We start from the raw sequence: 16,298 nt of genomic DNA on the forward strand, positions 1-16,298 counted from the left end.
GCTTGGAGACAACTACCGCTTCACTAAATTGACCTAAACTGAGCCTGTGCAGCAGTGCTATGTCCCCATCAGGCAGATTCGAGAGTCCACTACAGATGACAGCAAGGTGACCCTCATCTCGTGGGGGTACTGGTGCAAACCCTTACACTTAAAGACACCTAGTACGTCATTTGCATGGTCAGAGGTACAGCTGTCCGCTGACATCCTGGAGGGATAAGAAGCGCTCGTTCTGCAAGTTAATAAGGTCAATTCGTAAGCGTAATGGGTTAATTCACACATATGCAGCAGGCAATCGTCTACTTTACATTCATAGATCCCTGGGAGTATTCATGCCCCACCTGGCGCAGTGGTGCGCGGTTAAGCAGTGCACCACTGCTCTTCGATGGCAGCTGCTCGCAGCGGTGGGTCATGTGAGGCCCAGGTTGCCCTTTCCGACTGACCAATCATTAAATTATCTGCAGCCTGCCACGGTGGGCGGTTTCCTCACTATCTAGTGGGCAGGTTGTGATGATGCCGCGAGGTCATCCGACCTAGGTGGCCCACCTGCCTCCTCGGTTGCTCGCTGAAGACCACCTGCCAGAACCATGCCCGTGATTTTCACTCACAACGCTGACGCCGACAACGCCGACCCCGGATTTTTTCCTGAATGGGGCCTTTAACGCCCGGCGTTTGATAAACATTCCGCCTGTCGATGGAATCGCGTAACAAGGCCTGGTGTGCGGCCTTATCTCGGTGGCCAGATCCGACAAAGCATGCCCTCATCTGAATGCCCTCATCTGAGGATTTTGCCACCCTGATGTAGTAACTGGCTTCAACCTCCTTTGTGACGAAACCAGTTAAACCTAGGCCCTCAGTACCAAGAAGCTGCGGAGCAACTGGCCAAGGCTGCGGTCAGACCTGTGACCCAGTGGAGGGTGTTATGCAACTCCGGTTTCGGACGGGCCTCCATTGGAAACATACCTGGCAACGTTTGACGCACCAACCTTGTCCAGTGAGGCTAGCTGAGCAGTGCTGTTCGAGGAAATAGCAGGTATGAAATGGGATGTTATTAGACACAGATGTTAGCAGGACAGGTGAAGCGTATACAGCGGCAAGGGTTGGGTAGAGAGAGAGAGAAAAAAAACTTTATTGCTGGAGAGGAAATCGGGGCACGCCCCTGGGTCCCCGCACGACCCCACTGCACTCAAGTGTTTATGTCCCTAAGGTCCATAACACTGGCAGCCCGGCCGGTGGCGATTGTCTGCACGGTCGGGTCCTCCCAGCGCAGCAGGGTCTTTCAGTCCTCCCAGGTCTTGAGGCCATATAGGCCGCGCGGGGGAGGGTCCACCGGGCAGAGGGAGAGGATGTGGAGGGAAGAGGCGAAGGGTTCTGGGCACAAGGTGCAGGCAGGAGTGGGGAAGGAGGGATGGTAGTGGGCTAGGGTCAGGGGTGAGGGGAGTGTGTGTGTGTGTCTGTAGTTTGCGCCAGAGTGCTGCGTGTTTGTAATCTAGGGAGGGGTGGGCCGGGGGGTAGAGCTGGCGCGAGGCTCTCTAGGCCTGCGTCATCTCGCTGAACGAGTGCATTCGCTCCCTCGCGAATCCCTGATCCGAGGCCACCTGAACCCGGTTTAAAGGACCTCGGGCTAAAAGGTTGGCGACCTCGTTTTCGGGATTCCCGGAATTTTGGAGCAATCCAGGCAGCCGCGAGACTGGGCAGCGGTTAACCCCCCGTTCCTTCTGTGCAGAGCTTCGACGGCGATCAAGTGTTTTTGCGGCTGGACCATCGTCACCTCATCCCTGCCACATCACTGTGCTGTTGCGGCGGTACACACGTGTCGGCGCAAGATGTTCCTGCGGAAACTCCCCCTTGACGCGTCTGGCCTGGTCTGACGTCACCGCTCAGCTATAAAAGACTGCGTTGGTCGACGGGGGTCGTCATTTTGGAGCAATCCAGGCAGCCGCGAGACTGGGCAGCGGTTAACCCCCCGTTCCTTCTGTGCAGGTACGTGCTGGAAGTCTTTTCCTGTTAGGTTAAAGAGCGTATCTCTGGCTGCTGGATTGCTCCACTTTTGGCGAGAATCATGTCTGATAAAGCGCCGTCAACGATCAAGGAACTAGCAAAGGCCCTGAATGAGTTATCCGCTCTTTTTGATGCCAAGCATGTAGAACTGAAAGATACGGTGAAAACGGTGATTGAAACAGAGTTACAATCGCTGAAAGAATCTATGAGCTTGATCAATGAAAAGTTCGAGGGTTTCAGATCGGAAATGGTGGAGATGAGGAAAGAACTTGCTGTCACTAAAGCAGAAAATGAGGCAATAAGGAGTACTAACGCCCATTTGACATCAGAATTAAAGAAAGTCAGGAGAGAGTTGACTGATATGCAACAATACAGTCGCCGAAATAACCTGGAGATAAAGGGTGTTCCTGTGGTTGCGGACGAGAACCTCATCTCCACCATGAAAACGATTTCTGGATGCCTGAACACTGAAGTGGTCGAGTCTGACATTGAAGTTATTCATCGTGTACCTACAAAGAAAAAAGATGAACAGAACATAATTGTCAAATTTTTTTCCCGTACAGTGCGGGATAAAATTCTGAAAGTTGCAAAGAAGCAAAGGCTTAATGTTTCTCTGTTGGGTTTTGAAGGCAATACGCCCGTTTTTGTGAATGAGCACTTATGTCCTGCTAATAAAGTATTGCTGGGAATGGCGGTGAAAGCAAAGAAAAAGAAAAAATGGAAGTTCACGTGGGTGTCAGACGGAAAAATTTTGATGCGCAAAGTTGAAAACTCACATGTTTTTCACGTGACAAGTGCAGAAGACTTGCGACAAGTTCTCTAACACAATGGCTGTTTGTGTAAAGCAAATCGAGCAAACCTGGATTGAAAGGGAAAACATATCTATTTTGCATTGTAATATCCGCAGCATACATAAAAACTTAGACCTTCTTCTTTCCTATTTATCACAATTCTCCTTTCATTATGACATTATTGCAATTACAGAAACATGGTTAAAGGAAAATGAAACCGCTGAAATACCCGGATATGCCATGATATCTTTACCAAGGTGCCGCCAATCACGCGGTGGGGGTGTATCGCTTTTCATAAAGAATAGTGTCGATTACCAGGTTGTAAAAGATAGCTCATGTAGTAAGCAGTCTGTCGAATCTCTTTTTGTACACCTCGGCTGTGGTCTTATCATTGGTGTGGTATACCGGCCTCCCAACGCAAGCGTAAAGGACTTTCTCTCGGATATGGAAACTATATTCAACCCACTAATGACAACCAATACTCCACTTGTTATATGCGGTGATTTCAACATCGATCTTTTAAAAGATGGATGTTCCGAGTGCGACTACCTGCTTCTCATGCAGTCATTTAACCTTAAAAACGTTATTTCCTCACCTACTCGTATAACACAGACATCTGCATCCCTTATTGATCATATGTTCTGCAACAATGAAATGACTGTACGCGCTGGCGTTTGTGATATAGCTATTGCTGATCACTGTCCGACTTTCATGTGTTTACCACGCACTTACTTATATCCGCATTGCAAAACGTATTCTAGAGACAAAAGAACTCGAGTAAATTACGCCTGCGTTCGAAACTTCTTGCAGAGCATTGATTTTGTGAAATTGTACGGCAGTGATGTGAATATAGAGTGTGAAAATTTTATCCGCTGCGTATCAAATGCCGTAATGAAATCCAAGCGCGAATGCACACGTCGTAACTACGAAGAAGCTGTGTGTCCGTGGATAACTGATCACATACTTGCGGTTCTAAAGAAAAAAGAATCCTTCTATCACAAATGGAAGCAAAACAAAACAAACAATTATTATCACGGTCAATTCAAGCTTTATAGGAATAAGTCTGTTACGATGATGAGGAGAGCGAAAAAAATGTATTACAGTAATTTAGTCACGAAACCTGGCCTTGACTCGAAACAAGTTTGGAAAATTGTTAAGGACGTCACAGGACTTGGACCGAAGAAACGCGTTACCCCTAACGACCCCTCCGTACAGGTAGTCAATGACTTTAATAGCTACTTCTCCAATGTTGGTGAATCTCTTGCAAACCAGTTCTCTTTTCAGTCCGCCTCTACTACCCTACCCAGAGTTGTCCACACCGATTTTAATCTAAATGCAGTCACTGTCGAGGAAATTACATCTGTAATAAGCGCACTGCCAGTTAATAAAGAGGCTGGGCACGACAGTATTCAGACTGCAGTTTTAAAGCATAATATCGACATTCTGTCCAACCCACTATGCCATATATTTAACCATGCTATAGAGACTAGTTGCTACCCAAACATTCTAAAAATCGCGAAAGTTGTGCCTATTTATAAATCTGGAGACGAAAACAACCCAAGTAGTTATCGTCCAATATCTGTATTAAGCATTCTAAATACTCTTTTTGAGAAACTAATTGCCATTCAACTAAAAATATTCCTTAGTCAGTATAACATCATCTGTCACCAGCAGCACGGTTTCGTCCCAAACAGGTCGACCTCTACAGCCGTTCTAACGCTTTCCCAGTTGATAAATTCAGCTCTTAATAAAAACGAAATCGCAATTGGTATATTTTTAGACCTGAAGAAGGCGTTCGACACTGTATCACATCCAATATTACTGAGGAAACTAGCCGCCTATGGGATTGTTGATGACACACTGCAATTTTTCACCAGTTACTTATCAGGTCGACAACAGAAAGTGGTAATTAACAACCTTGAATCTACATATAGCTATATAAAATGCGGAGTACCCCAAGGATCTGTCCTGGGGCCTCTACTGTTTTCCATCTATATAAATGATCTTCCAGGTTCAGTCTCGCTTTCGCAGGTTCTCATGTATGCAGACGACACGGCCCTCATATTCACAGGTAAATCGGTTTCTGCGATGCAAGACGACATGAAGCAGGATTTAATGACTGTTTCCAACTGGTTCAGTAACAATAGATTAACATTGAACGTTGCGAAAACTAAATATGTCGTCTTCCATACAAGAAGAAGAAACGTTGATTTTAACCATATTAGGATTTCCTTGAACAATTGTATAATCGAATCAGTTCCTTCATTTAAATATCTTGGTGTTATCTTTGACAATAACCTTAACTGGAAGAATCAAGTGAACAGCGTTTGTAATAAAGCTGCGTTTGGTTGCTACGTCCTTATTAAGGCTAGACAATATTTTCCTCGCAACATATTACGAAGCTTGTACTTCTCATTCGTTCATTGTCATATGAGTTATTGCTGCGAATCATGGGGCCACACATACTCAACTTATCTCACACCTCTGCAACGGTTACAGAAGCGAGCACTAAGGATTATAACATATTCTCCATTGCATCATCCAAGTAACAATCTGTTTGAAGAAGTTCGAGTACTAAAATTTTCCGCCCTACGCGACTACAAAATCTCCCTTCTAGTAAACTGCATGTTAAGAACTAACTCTCCACTCCCGATGAGCTTATTCACTTTGCCTGTTCGCAACACAAGACATGCTGCCAATGGTAATTTTAATCTTCCGATCCATCACAACACATACGGTGAGAGATTAATTGAGTTCATTGGGACGAAAGTCTGGAATACATTGCCATTGGAAATAAAGCTAGCTTGCCAGAAATTTTAAACTCTCTTCTAAATTATATTTCTTGCATAATCAAGTAATCATGTGATTTCCTTTTTGTGTTTCTGTGTTTCTTAAAATGCCGGTGTATACCTTCCTTGTACGTTTGCCAAAATGCCTTGTTTTTGCATGCGATCGGACACTGGATGCTTTTGCTGTGTTAATTCGCTGTTTTCATTTTTTTCTCACTTTACATATTTATGTGGTTGCCTAAATGCCTAAATGACTTGATTTGTATTGGACCGGACACTAGCCATGTAGGCTATTGGTCCAAATATTTTGTACAATTTTTTTTGAATTATGAAATAAAGCTTCCTTTGATTGATTGATTGATGTAAGCTCTACATGGCGGTGGGGGGGGGGGGGGTGCATCGGGCGAGCCCAGTATGCCAAAAGCAGGGACGTGGACTCAGCCTCGCGCAAAATTTAGAATTGCAGTTTTAGAGTCTGTTAAAATGTACTGGGCTTCCGTGCAGGTGATGGAAATTGCGATGGAGGCTTCCTCTGCAGCTTATGGGGCGGTGTCTGGGGGGAGATGTAGTGCGAGGAGGGCGGATGAAGGGTCCACCACGGCTGCGGTTGCTTCGTCACCTGTGCAGGTGGCGTCCACCCATACGGCGTCCGGCTCGGAGCCGTACACTCGGTGGAGTGCCTTCGCACGGGCTCTGCGGCGCTGCTCGTGGTGGGAGGGGCGCTTATTTTTTGGCAATGGCTTGATGACCAGCTCTCGGCGAAGGGATCGAGGAATGGGGAGGAGGGTTGGGTCGTTGGCCGGTATTCTGATTCACTACCCCATACCTATAATTATCCAAACACGACATAGATGCTTTGGAAGCCTTGATCCGCAAGGCATTCAAAGTCGCACTTCATCTTCCCCTCAACACCCCCAGAGACAGATTACTAGGCTTGGGCCTCCACAACACGATCGGGGAACTCGTGGAGACCAATCGACAGGCCCAGTACACAAGGGTTGGGTACGTACTACGTTATCGTGGATTAGCGAACAGAAGAGAACTAAGTGCAGGATTCCTCATCAATCAGGGTAGAACTGACAACATAGCGGAATGCTATAGCATTACCGAGGGTCGCAGGTATCGTAATTGGGCTTAATAAAAGATACAAACTGAAGATAATACAAGCTTACGCGCCTACATCCAACCCTGGTGACCAGATTGTTCAAAGCTTTTATAAGACGTGGAATCAACAATGAACAAAGTAAAATTAAAGTACACAGTACTAATGGGCGACTTCATAGCGAATGTAGACAAGAAGCATGTTGCAGACCAAGCGGTACGCGACTATGGCATGCGCTATAGGAATAGCAGTTGGAGATATTAGTACAGTTCTCAGACACAAATAACTTATGGATCATGATTAAATTCTTCTGCAGACGACACAACAGGACGTGGGAGAGCCCCAGTGATGGACTAAAAAGAAATCGACTTATGCGCTCACCTTGGCATCGTGCAGTACATAGAGGTCCTCGGAAAGCTGAGTTGTAGCGACCACAGGATGATACGGTCTCGAATTAACCTAAACTTGAAGAGGGACCAAAAAAAACTATTGAAGCGGAAGCCCATTAAGGAGGTAGTGGTAATAAGGAAAGTAAAGGAATTCAGGATGTCGCTTCTGAAGAGATATTCGACTTCAACTTAGGACGACGACCTAAATGCTCAATCTATGAACGACAGCCTCAAAGCTATCGTTACGGAGTGCACAGCAGAGGTAAGCGGTACGGTTGATCGACAGGTTATTGGCAAGCTCTCTGGAGACGAAAAATCTGAATAATAAATGCCAAAGTATGAAAGCATCAAACCCTACAGTCAAAATACAACTACCAGAGCTCTCGATGTTAATTACTAAGTGCAAAGGTACCTGACGTAAGCAAGTTTAATACGGATAGAATCGAGTATGCTATAAAGAACGAAGGTAGCTGAAAAGCGGTGAAGAACAAATAAGGCATAGGTATAAACCAGATGCATGCGTTAAGAGCGAAAGAGGGCAATGTCATTACAACAAGGATAATATAGGAAAGTAGTCGAACAGTTCTGCGCAGAACTATACAGTAGCTGTTGTAATCAAGACGTAAATGAGAGAGGCATGCAGTGCCACACATGAATACGACAATCCGCCAGTAAAGAAATGCGAAGTAAAGAAAACCTTACCAGCAATACAAAGGAGAAAATCAGCTGGTGAGGATCAGATAATGGCAGATCTCTAAAAGGACGGAGGGAAGATTGTGCTAGAAAAAACTAACCGCCCTGCATACGCGATGACTTAAGACCTTGAGTGTGCCATAAGTTTGATTAACGCTGCATAATTATAATCGATTAGAAAGGAGATGTCAAGGACTTGAAAAATTACAGACCGAGCAGCTTACTGTCGGTTGCCTGTAAGGTATTTACTAAGGTTATCCCTAATAGAGTCAGGACAACCTTAGAATTATGTCAACCAAATGATCGGGCAGACTTTCGTAAAGGATACACGACAAAAGAACATATTCACACCTTCAATCAGGCGATAGAGAAATGTCCAGAATATAGTTAGCCCCTATATATAGCGTTCCCAGATTGCGTGAAAGAATTTAACTCAGTGGAAACCTCAGCAGTCGTGCAGGAATTGCTGAATCAGGGTGCAGAAGAGCCTAATGTGAAAATACTGGAAGATTGCAATAGCAATTCTACAGCTACCATTGCCCTCTATATAGTCGGCAATGAAATTCCAACAAAGAAAGGCGTCAGACAAGGAGACATGAACTCGGCCATGCTAGTCACCGCCTGTTTACAGGAGATATTCCGAGGCCTGAATTGGGAATTGTGTTAGGGATAAAAGGTAAGGGAGAATACCCAAATAATATGCGATTCGCTGATGACTTTGCCTTGCTAAGTCACACAGGCGATGAGCTGCAAAATATGATCGTTGAGTTAGACAGGAAGAGCAGAACGGCGGGTCTAAAAATAATATGCAGAAACCCGAGTAATGTTCAACAGTCTGAGAACTTGTTAAGTTGAATTGCAAAGTCAGTCTTTCGCCGCTCTGTTTCGCTGGGCGTTCCATCTTCAACTTCGTCCCACTTGACACGGCGCATGCGTCCAGCTGTTGCCGCTCTGTTTCGCCGGGCGCAGTGCCGCCAGCAGCAGCAGCTGAGCTGCACTACGTGACGAACCACGTGATCAGCCACGGCGCCGCGCCGCCGGGAGTTGCTCTGCATCAAGTGACCAACCACGTGACAGCGTGGCGACGCCGCCACGCTGAAGGCTCGAAATGCTACCGTAATGTAGCTATGGTTACAAAATTGTTGTTGTTGTTAGCCTATCAAAAGATGGCACATACCCACACTGGGGGATCGGCCAAGAATCGGGTGGCTGTTCACATGAAAGCAGTTTACAAAAAGGAAAAGCACGTGGGAGCGCAACACCGGTGAATTTTTCGTCATGAACAGAAAAGGGATGAGTGTTTTGATTTTAAAATTGTAAGAATAATAATAAAGAGAGTGATTAAATGTTAATGATTTAGTCAAAATGTAATAATTCATACAAAAGAAAAGGTTGGAACACTTAGCAAGGCAGTCGGTGAGATTCTATCAGGAAATTTTGAACAGCGGTGCAAACAGATCTGTGGCTGAACCCAAACGTGGTGGCGCCAAATGATAGCAAGAGCGGGCTGCTCAAACTAAGGCCAAGATGCTGCAAGGGCTCCTCCAGCAACCTTTTTCTCAGTGAGTTAAATCGGCGACAATACAGCCAAAAATGTTCGATAGATTCTGGCTCACGGCAAAATGCACAAAGGGGAGAGAGCGCCAAACCCGACTTGTGTAAATAAAAATTTAGAGGGGGGATGCGGCAGCGAAGCCTCGTCAGTGATACTTCAAGCTGCCGAGAGCAACAAATTTTCCTGTTCCAATAATATTTAAGGTGCTCATAATCCACCGATGTTAAAAGTGATGTGTCTTGCGTGCTTAAAAACGCACGTCGCCGAAATCTAGATGCTGTAATGTAGGCTGTAGCCGGGATGATTGGCAACACGGGGCCGCTGAGGGAAGCCTTTGCGAGATTATCAGCAATCTCATTTACTGTCACACTGCTGTGGCCGGGAACCCATACTAAATGAACAAGGCTCAAATGCGGAGGAAGTAGGGATAAGAAAGTTGATAAAATGGGACCGTCAACCTGTGCAGCGAGAGACGAACACAAAGATAAAGAATCAGTAATTACTGCAACTGCTGTAATAGAGGGGTCTAGCTTGCGTAGAGCAAGTACAACTGCTAGGAACTCTGCTTGAAAAATAGGGGTGAAATCTGGAAGGCGCAGAGAAAAGGACCAGCCTAAATGCGAGCAAAATATTCCCACACCTGCTTTTTCATTGCATTGCGATGCATCAGTGGCTATTGCTATATCTGTTGGTAGGGTCTTCAGATGATCTTCTAGAAGACCATTTAGAATACTCGGTGGCAAAAGTTTTGCATTTTTTGGGAATATGTCGTCGAAAACAATGTGGATAGTGGGCCCATTCCGAAGCGCAGGAAGGATATCATAAATGTTTACATCTAAAGGCTGAAGTAATCTTTGCACAAACACTACCTGAGGGGAATTGAAACGAGACCAGGGGACACCAAAAAAGGAGGTCGGCTGAGAACAGAAAATGCTTTGGGAACGGTGGAAATGGGATTCATAGATCCTGAGGTAAGTTTGCACAGTTAAAAATTGAAGTCGTGATAAGAGAGACGGAATGCGGGCTTCAAGGTACAGCACATTGATAGCCACAAATTTTGGAAGGCCGAGGCACATGCGAAGTGCTTCCCTCTCTAAAAGGACGAGAGGGCGAAGTTTATATGTAGCCGAGCCTGAAAACAACACTGATCCAAATTCTAAAATTGGCCTGACATACATTATGTTGATCATTATTAGCGCATCTCTGCGCATGCCGTACCGGTGATGACATAATCTCCGTAACATGCCCACGGCACGAGCCCCTTTCGCCGCGACATGGTCAATGTGAGGTCGCCAGGTGAGTTTGTTGTCATAAATGACCCCTAGGTATTTTAGGGATTGAACCTGCGGTATTATTTTTAACTGGCAAGTGAGAGATACCACTACAGGAGTGAATAGAGGGAAAACAAGAGTGGCGCACTTGCCAACATTTAACTTCAGGTGTAATGCGCTCAACCAGTGCTCAAGTGTATTCAAATATGACTGCAACAGACCATACAGAGAATGTATATCCGGCGCAGCAGCAAAAAACGCAATGTCGTCCGCATAGACGTAAGTGCGTACATGGCGGTGGAGAGGAATTGAGCTTAACAGAATATTAAAGAGCACAGGAGAAAGAACAGCTCCTTGCGGTACACCTCGCGTTTGTCTATACCTCTCTGAATGAACACCATTATGGACGCAGAAGAATTCCCTGTTATGAAGAAATGCAGATATCCATGCAACTATATAATCTGGAAATTGAAGAGACTGTAGCCTATGTATCAGGATGGAGTGTTCTACACTGTCGTAAGCTTTGGCGACATCTAACGTAACCAAAGCCGCGACCAGGCGTTGACGACGAGCAAGGAGAATTCTGCTCTCAAGATCAGCATGTACATTCCATATCGAACACCGTGGCCGGAAACCGAGTTGGCACGGGCTGAGTATACTTTTGCGGTCCACAATGGCTGACACCCGAATTAGTAACAACCTTTCGATCAACTTTACCACGTTTGATGTTAAAGAAATTGGCCTAATATTATCCAATTCATAGCCTCCATCCTGATTTTTAAGTAAAGGGATCACCTTGGACAGCTTCCACTCAGAAGGTATCCAAGCGTGTTTAAGAGAGTAGTTTATTAGGTGCAATAAGGAGTTGGGAGACTCTTCAAATAGAATCTTGATCATCTTTGTGGTAACCCCATCAGGGCCAGGAGCAGCAGCTGGCAATCTCTGGACAACTTGTGAAAGCTCTGATAGATTTACTTGTGAGGAATTATCATTTTGTACGACTGGTGCAAACAACAATGGTCGCATAGGTAGTAAAGACGAGAACCGCTTTTGCAGGCCTGTGGCTATTAATTCAACCGCCTGGATAGCTTCTACAGGTGACATAACCAATGACTGACAATTATGAGAGGACATGAGATGTTTCCTAGACCGTAGAAAACCGAATAGTGCACGTCGGTTGCCCGCCTTTGAAAGATAATCGAAGTGTTCTGAGTCATATTTTTCCTTTGCGCGAGAAACTGTGCGTTTAAAGGTGGCTGCAATAAATTTATAATCACTCCAGTTATTCGGACATTGGTTATGAAGAAGCTTTTTCCATGCTGCCTTCCTCCGCCTGTAATCTCTTGTACAGTCCGAATTCCACCAGTTAGAAGAATTCCCTTTTGTTGGCCTCACCAGGAACTCCGACTTTTTACGGCTTTCCTCAATAGCCAGACATATGCTTGCTGACTGGTGGACCTCGGCGATGTTAGACACTGGAGCAAGGGCAGAGCGCAACGCCGTCTGAAATCTGTCATAATTTACATGTGACCGCAACTGAGAAGACGCCGGAGTAACACGACATATGATGTCAAAATGAATAGGTATATGATCACTTGAAGTGCCGCTATCAACTGTCTACCAATTCGTTACGCCAATTCCAGGACTAATGAACGTGAGGTCTAAAACAGATTGAGTGTGTGAGCGAAGATAAGTGGCCGATCCTGAATTTAAGCACATCAGGTTGTGATCAGAAACCCAGTCCCAAAGGCGCTTGCCGCATGAATTAGTCCTAAAACCCCAAGACACATGGTGAGAATTGAAGTCCCCAGCCACGAGAACTGGGTTTTTACAGTTTACGAGTAAAAAATCCAGAGGTCTAACATCCTGGACTCCATTGGGGAAATAACAATTTGCTATTGAAAATGGAGAGCACCCAGGAAGTACAAAGTCTATTGCTAAAATCTCACAGTCAGGAGACATTTGTTGAAAAGATACCACAGCCCTGTGGCAAAATTTTGAAGAGACTAAAGTTAGTAAACCCCCGCCTCTTGACTGGCGGTCTAGGCGAAATGACCGGTAATTTTTTATATGAAAATGTTTGTCAGTTGAAAGCCACGTTTCTTGCAGAATTATGACATCAGGATTAAGCTGAGTAGAAAGGCAGTGTAAATCTGTGGAAGCGGAAAGAATAGAGCGACAGTTCTACTGCAGAACTCGCAACGACGCTATGGTTGCGAAAGTCTAGCAGCAGCAACTGCCTGCTCCAAAATGGTATCCTTGGGTTTAGTGCCAAGCTGCTTCTTCTTTGATTTTGGCTGGGCGCCCTGAGAAGACAACGAATGAGACATGGGGGACCCACTGCGCTTAAGAAGCCGCGCATCAGGCTCCACCATCTCGGAATCATACATTATATCAACATCCCTCGAAGTACCCGAGGTAGGTACAGCGGAAGTGACAGAAGTTTGTTGCTGGGGTTGTGATGCTACTGGAATTTGAGACCGGATAAGAGGAGAGGGAATTGTTGTCGAAAGAGGTGCCAAACTAGCCTGCACGGCATGTGTAATCTGAGTCGCTAGAACATTTGTAAAGCACTCCGACACACTTGCGACAATCTTTTCTACCATTTTAGACATCGAAGCCTCCACAGCAGCCGCAATTGCCTGGGACAGCGTTGAGTCTAACATGACACCTTGCCGAGCGGTCACACCGGCATAACCGTGGGCACGTTCTTTGACCTCTGAAATAGCGTCACGGCGCGAACAGCGTTTCCTGTCAATTATTTCCAGAATTTGAATTTCCTGAGCTCGAGAGGGACAATTTGAGTAGTTTGCAGAGTGCGCACCACCGCAAAGGCAACACTTCTTATTCTTCTCAGTGCAGGTGCTTGTTGAATGACCATCCCCACAGTTGCAACACCTCAAGTTGGATTTGCAACCGCCAGCGCTATGTCCATAGCGCCAGCAGTTGTTACACTGCAGAGGCCGAGATGATAATGGGTCTACTCGAAAAATTAGAGGCCATGCCTTGATTTCAGATGGGCAGGAAGTGCCGGCAAAGGTAGCAATCACTGATTCAGTGGGCATCCGCACGTTGTTTACATCCCGGCTACAGCGGTGCACAGCAACAACACCTGCAGCCGACAGAAGCTCAAGAGTCTCTGCCGGAGACAGGGAAGAGTCTACACCTCGTACAATACCTTTCGTGCACGCCAGATGAGAAGGGATGAAAGAACTTACCCGAAGGGAGGCAAAGGATGAGGATTTTAGTAAATCTCTTACACAGGCGAGGTCTGGCGATCTGCACAGAATGCCACCGCGTCCAAACTGGCGAACCTCTGAGATTGACTCATAATGAGAAGTCGTCGACTGGAGAGCAGCCCGAACAGCACCAGGGTTGTTCATCCTGATAGCACCACCATCCTTAGGCACCAGCGCAACAGGGATACTGCCGACACCACTGCGCAAAAAAGCTTCCAACGGTAGGAGATCAGTTGACAGAGAAGCCGACCAGAGGGAACTCCCCTGGCCGGGAGACTGGGTGGACATAGTCCAGACTTACTGCCTTACCGCGCAAAGACGCAGAGAGAAAATGCCACAATCAGCCACCCGAAACTTAGCCGATCGTTCCCAGCAGAGCAGATCCGTCGGGGCAGCGATGAACAGGACGAACGCGTCGAGACAGAGACGAGGAACGCCTCCACATCTCCACATCTCCACATCTCCACATCTCCACAAGCACACGCCGCAGTGTCCTCGTCGTCGTCAACCGCCCAGCGACAGAACAACGTCCTCTTGGGTTGGGAAGAAGACGAAGACCTAGTGGGTGGCTACGTGTCTGCTTCTAGGTCTGTGTTTTCGCTTTTCGCTGTCTTCTCGCGTGTGGCGTGGGTCGCACAGTGCCCTCCGTGAGACCGAATGCTGACGACGCCACTGCGGAGAAATTCCCGGCAAGGTGGGCGCATTCTCAAGTGAGAAAACCCAACCGGAACTCCCAGGGGCAAGCTAGGCTTAGCTCGGCGCTGCCGAGCGAGGCCGCGCTACGCGTCTGCATGGATTCTGCGTTGTCTACGACAGCTACGCGTATGCCCGCTATGTTGCCACCTGACGTAGCCTCCACGTCCACGCAATCCTCAGCGCCTCTGGGCGTCCAGCCTGCGCCGTCTTCCGATGCTACGACTTTGGCCTGTGACATGGACTGCTCCACCGCACTCCCTCAAGAAACTGTGCCCGTCGCGCCAGTTCAGTATTCCCACCAAGGGCCGTCACCAGCGTCTGAGCCTCCTCCACAGAATCCTCCCGTGAGTCAAGGCTCTCTTCCGCTTGCTGCGAACTCGTTCCGCGTAACCATCAAGCCTACATTGCGCTTTGATCGGAATGTTCAAGCCACAATTGATCACGCTCTTGGCTCTTCGAACTACTGCGTGTTTGTCGTCCATCGCCCATCGAACACCATCACGGTAAACTTGTCATCCTTGATGGACGCCCAGAAACTTTGCGCAGTTACACGGATCCCCCTGGATGACAGCAAGCATGTCCCGGTGCAAATATATATTTGCATCTGGTCCTGACACAATCCGCTGCATGGTTTATCATGTCGACAGCACGAGCCCTCCCGAGGAGGTGCGCGCAAATATTCGCTGCTCAACTAACGTTGTACTGTAAGCACGGCCAATGGGTTGCCGGGGCTCATACCTGCTCATCCTGCAAGGCCCGTTGACACTCCCGAAGTACCTTACCTAATACGGTGCGATCGTCAAACCACAACCCTTCCGACCTCGTCGTATTTTTTGTTATCACTGCCACAAAGAAGGACATATGCAAAATACCTGCCCTAATCCAGCAGCTGTGGCCGACATGAATGAACCAACAGTTCCTTGTGCCCTGTGCAAATCGCCGGACCATGACATTCGCTCCCCCGCTTGTCCAAAGAAGAAGCAAGCGAAGAAGTTTCACAAGTCGCCTGCAAAAATGGATGTTCCTACAAGTAATCGCTTTGCAGCTCTCGCATGTGACGACAACGACTTCCATGAACTTCCATTATCTGAGCCCGCTGCTCACCATACGTCTCCTCACCAGCGTACATATGCACAAGCGGCTCAACTTCCCGGATCAAATGGTACGCCAAAACGTCCAGTGCATCCATCACATGTGGATACCACAGATGAAGACACAGCTTTAGACAATGCAATCGCGGAGGCTCGCCGCCGACTAGACGAACTCACCCAGCGCCGGGAACAGCGTCGTTCTCAATCCTGTCGAAGAATTCTAATAACTCGGGAGCAATCATCAGAGGAATCACCTAGGGTAAGCACTGGCCCACAATCAGGTGCCGACCACCTGATAGCCGTGACTACCCCGACAGTGGATAAGATATTAGCGCTGATGAAGCAGGTGACATCCCTCATCGTGGAAGCTCTTCGGCCTCGTCATGGATAGCGCATCATCATCGGTGGTGGGGCAGTGAAACTGTCGAGGATTCGCTAATAAGGCCTCTGAAGTGAACATCCGCCTTCGCGACGGAAAGCTGAAGGCATGGGCGTTCCTACTGCAAGAGCATAATGCACTCCCACGCCTTTCAGGTTTCTACGCATACCATTCACCCTACCTCTATCTCTGATCGCCGTTGCACCGCCTCCTCCCTCAGCCCAAATATATCTGCAATTTATATTCACAGTTCAGTTCCGCACAAACCGCTCGACCTTTCACGGTGGTGCAACACACGTCAGGAG

This window comes from Amblyomma americanum, chromosome 7 (assembly GCF_052857255.1).
Source record: "Amblyomma americanum isolate KBUSLIRL-KWMA chromosome 7, ASM5285725v1, whole genome shotgun sequence".
NCBI classification, from domain to species: Eukaryota; Metazoa; Arthropoda; class Arachnida; order Ixodida; family Ixodidae; genus Amblyomma; species Amblyomma americanum.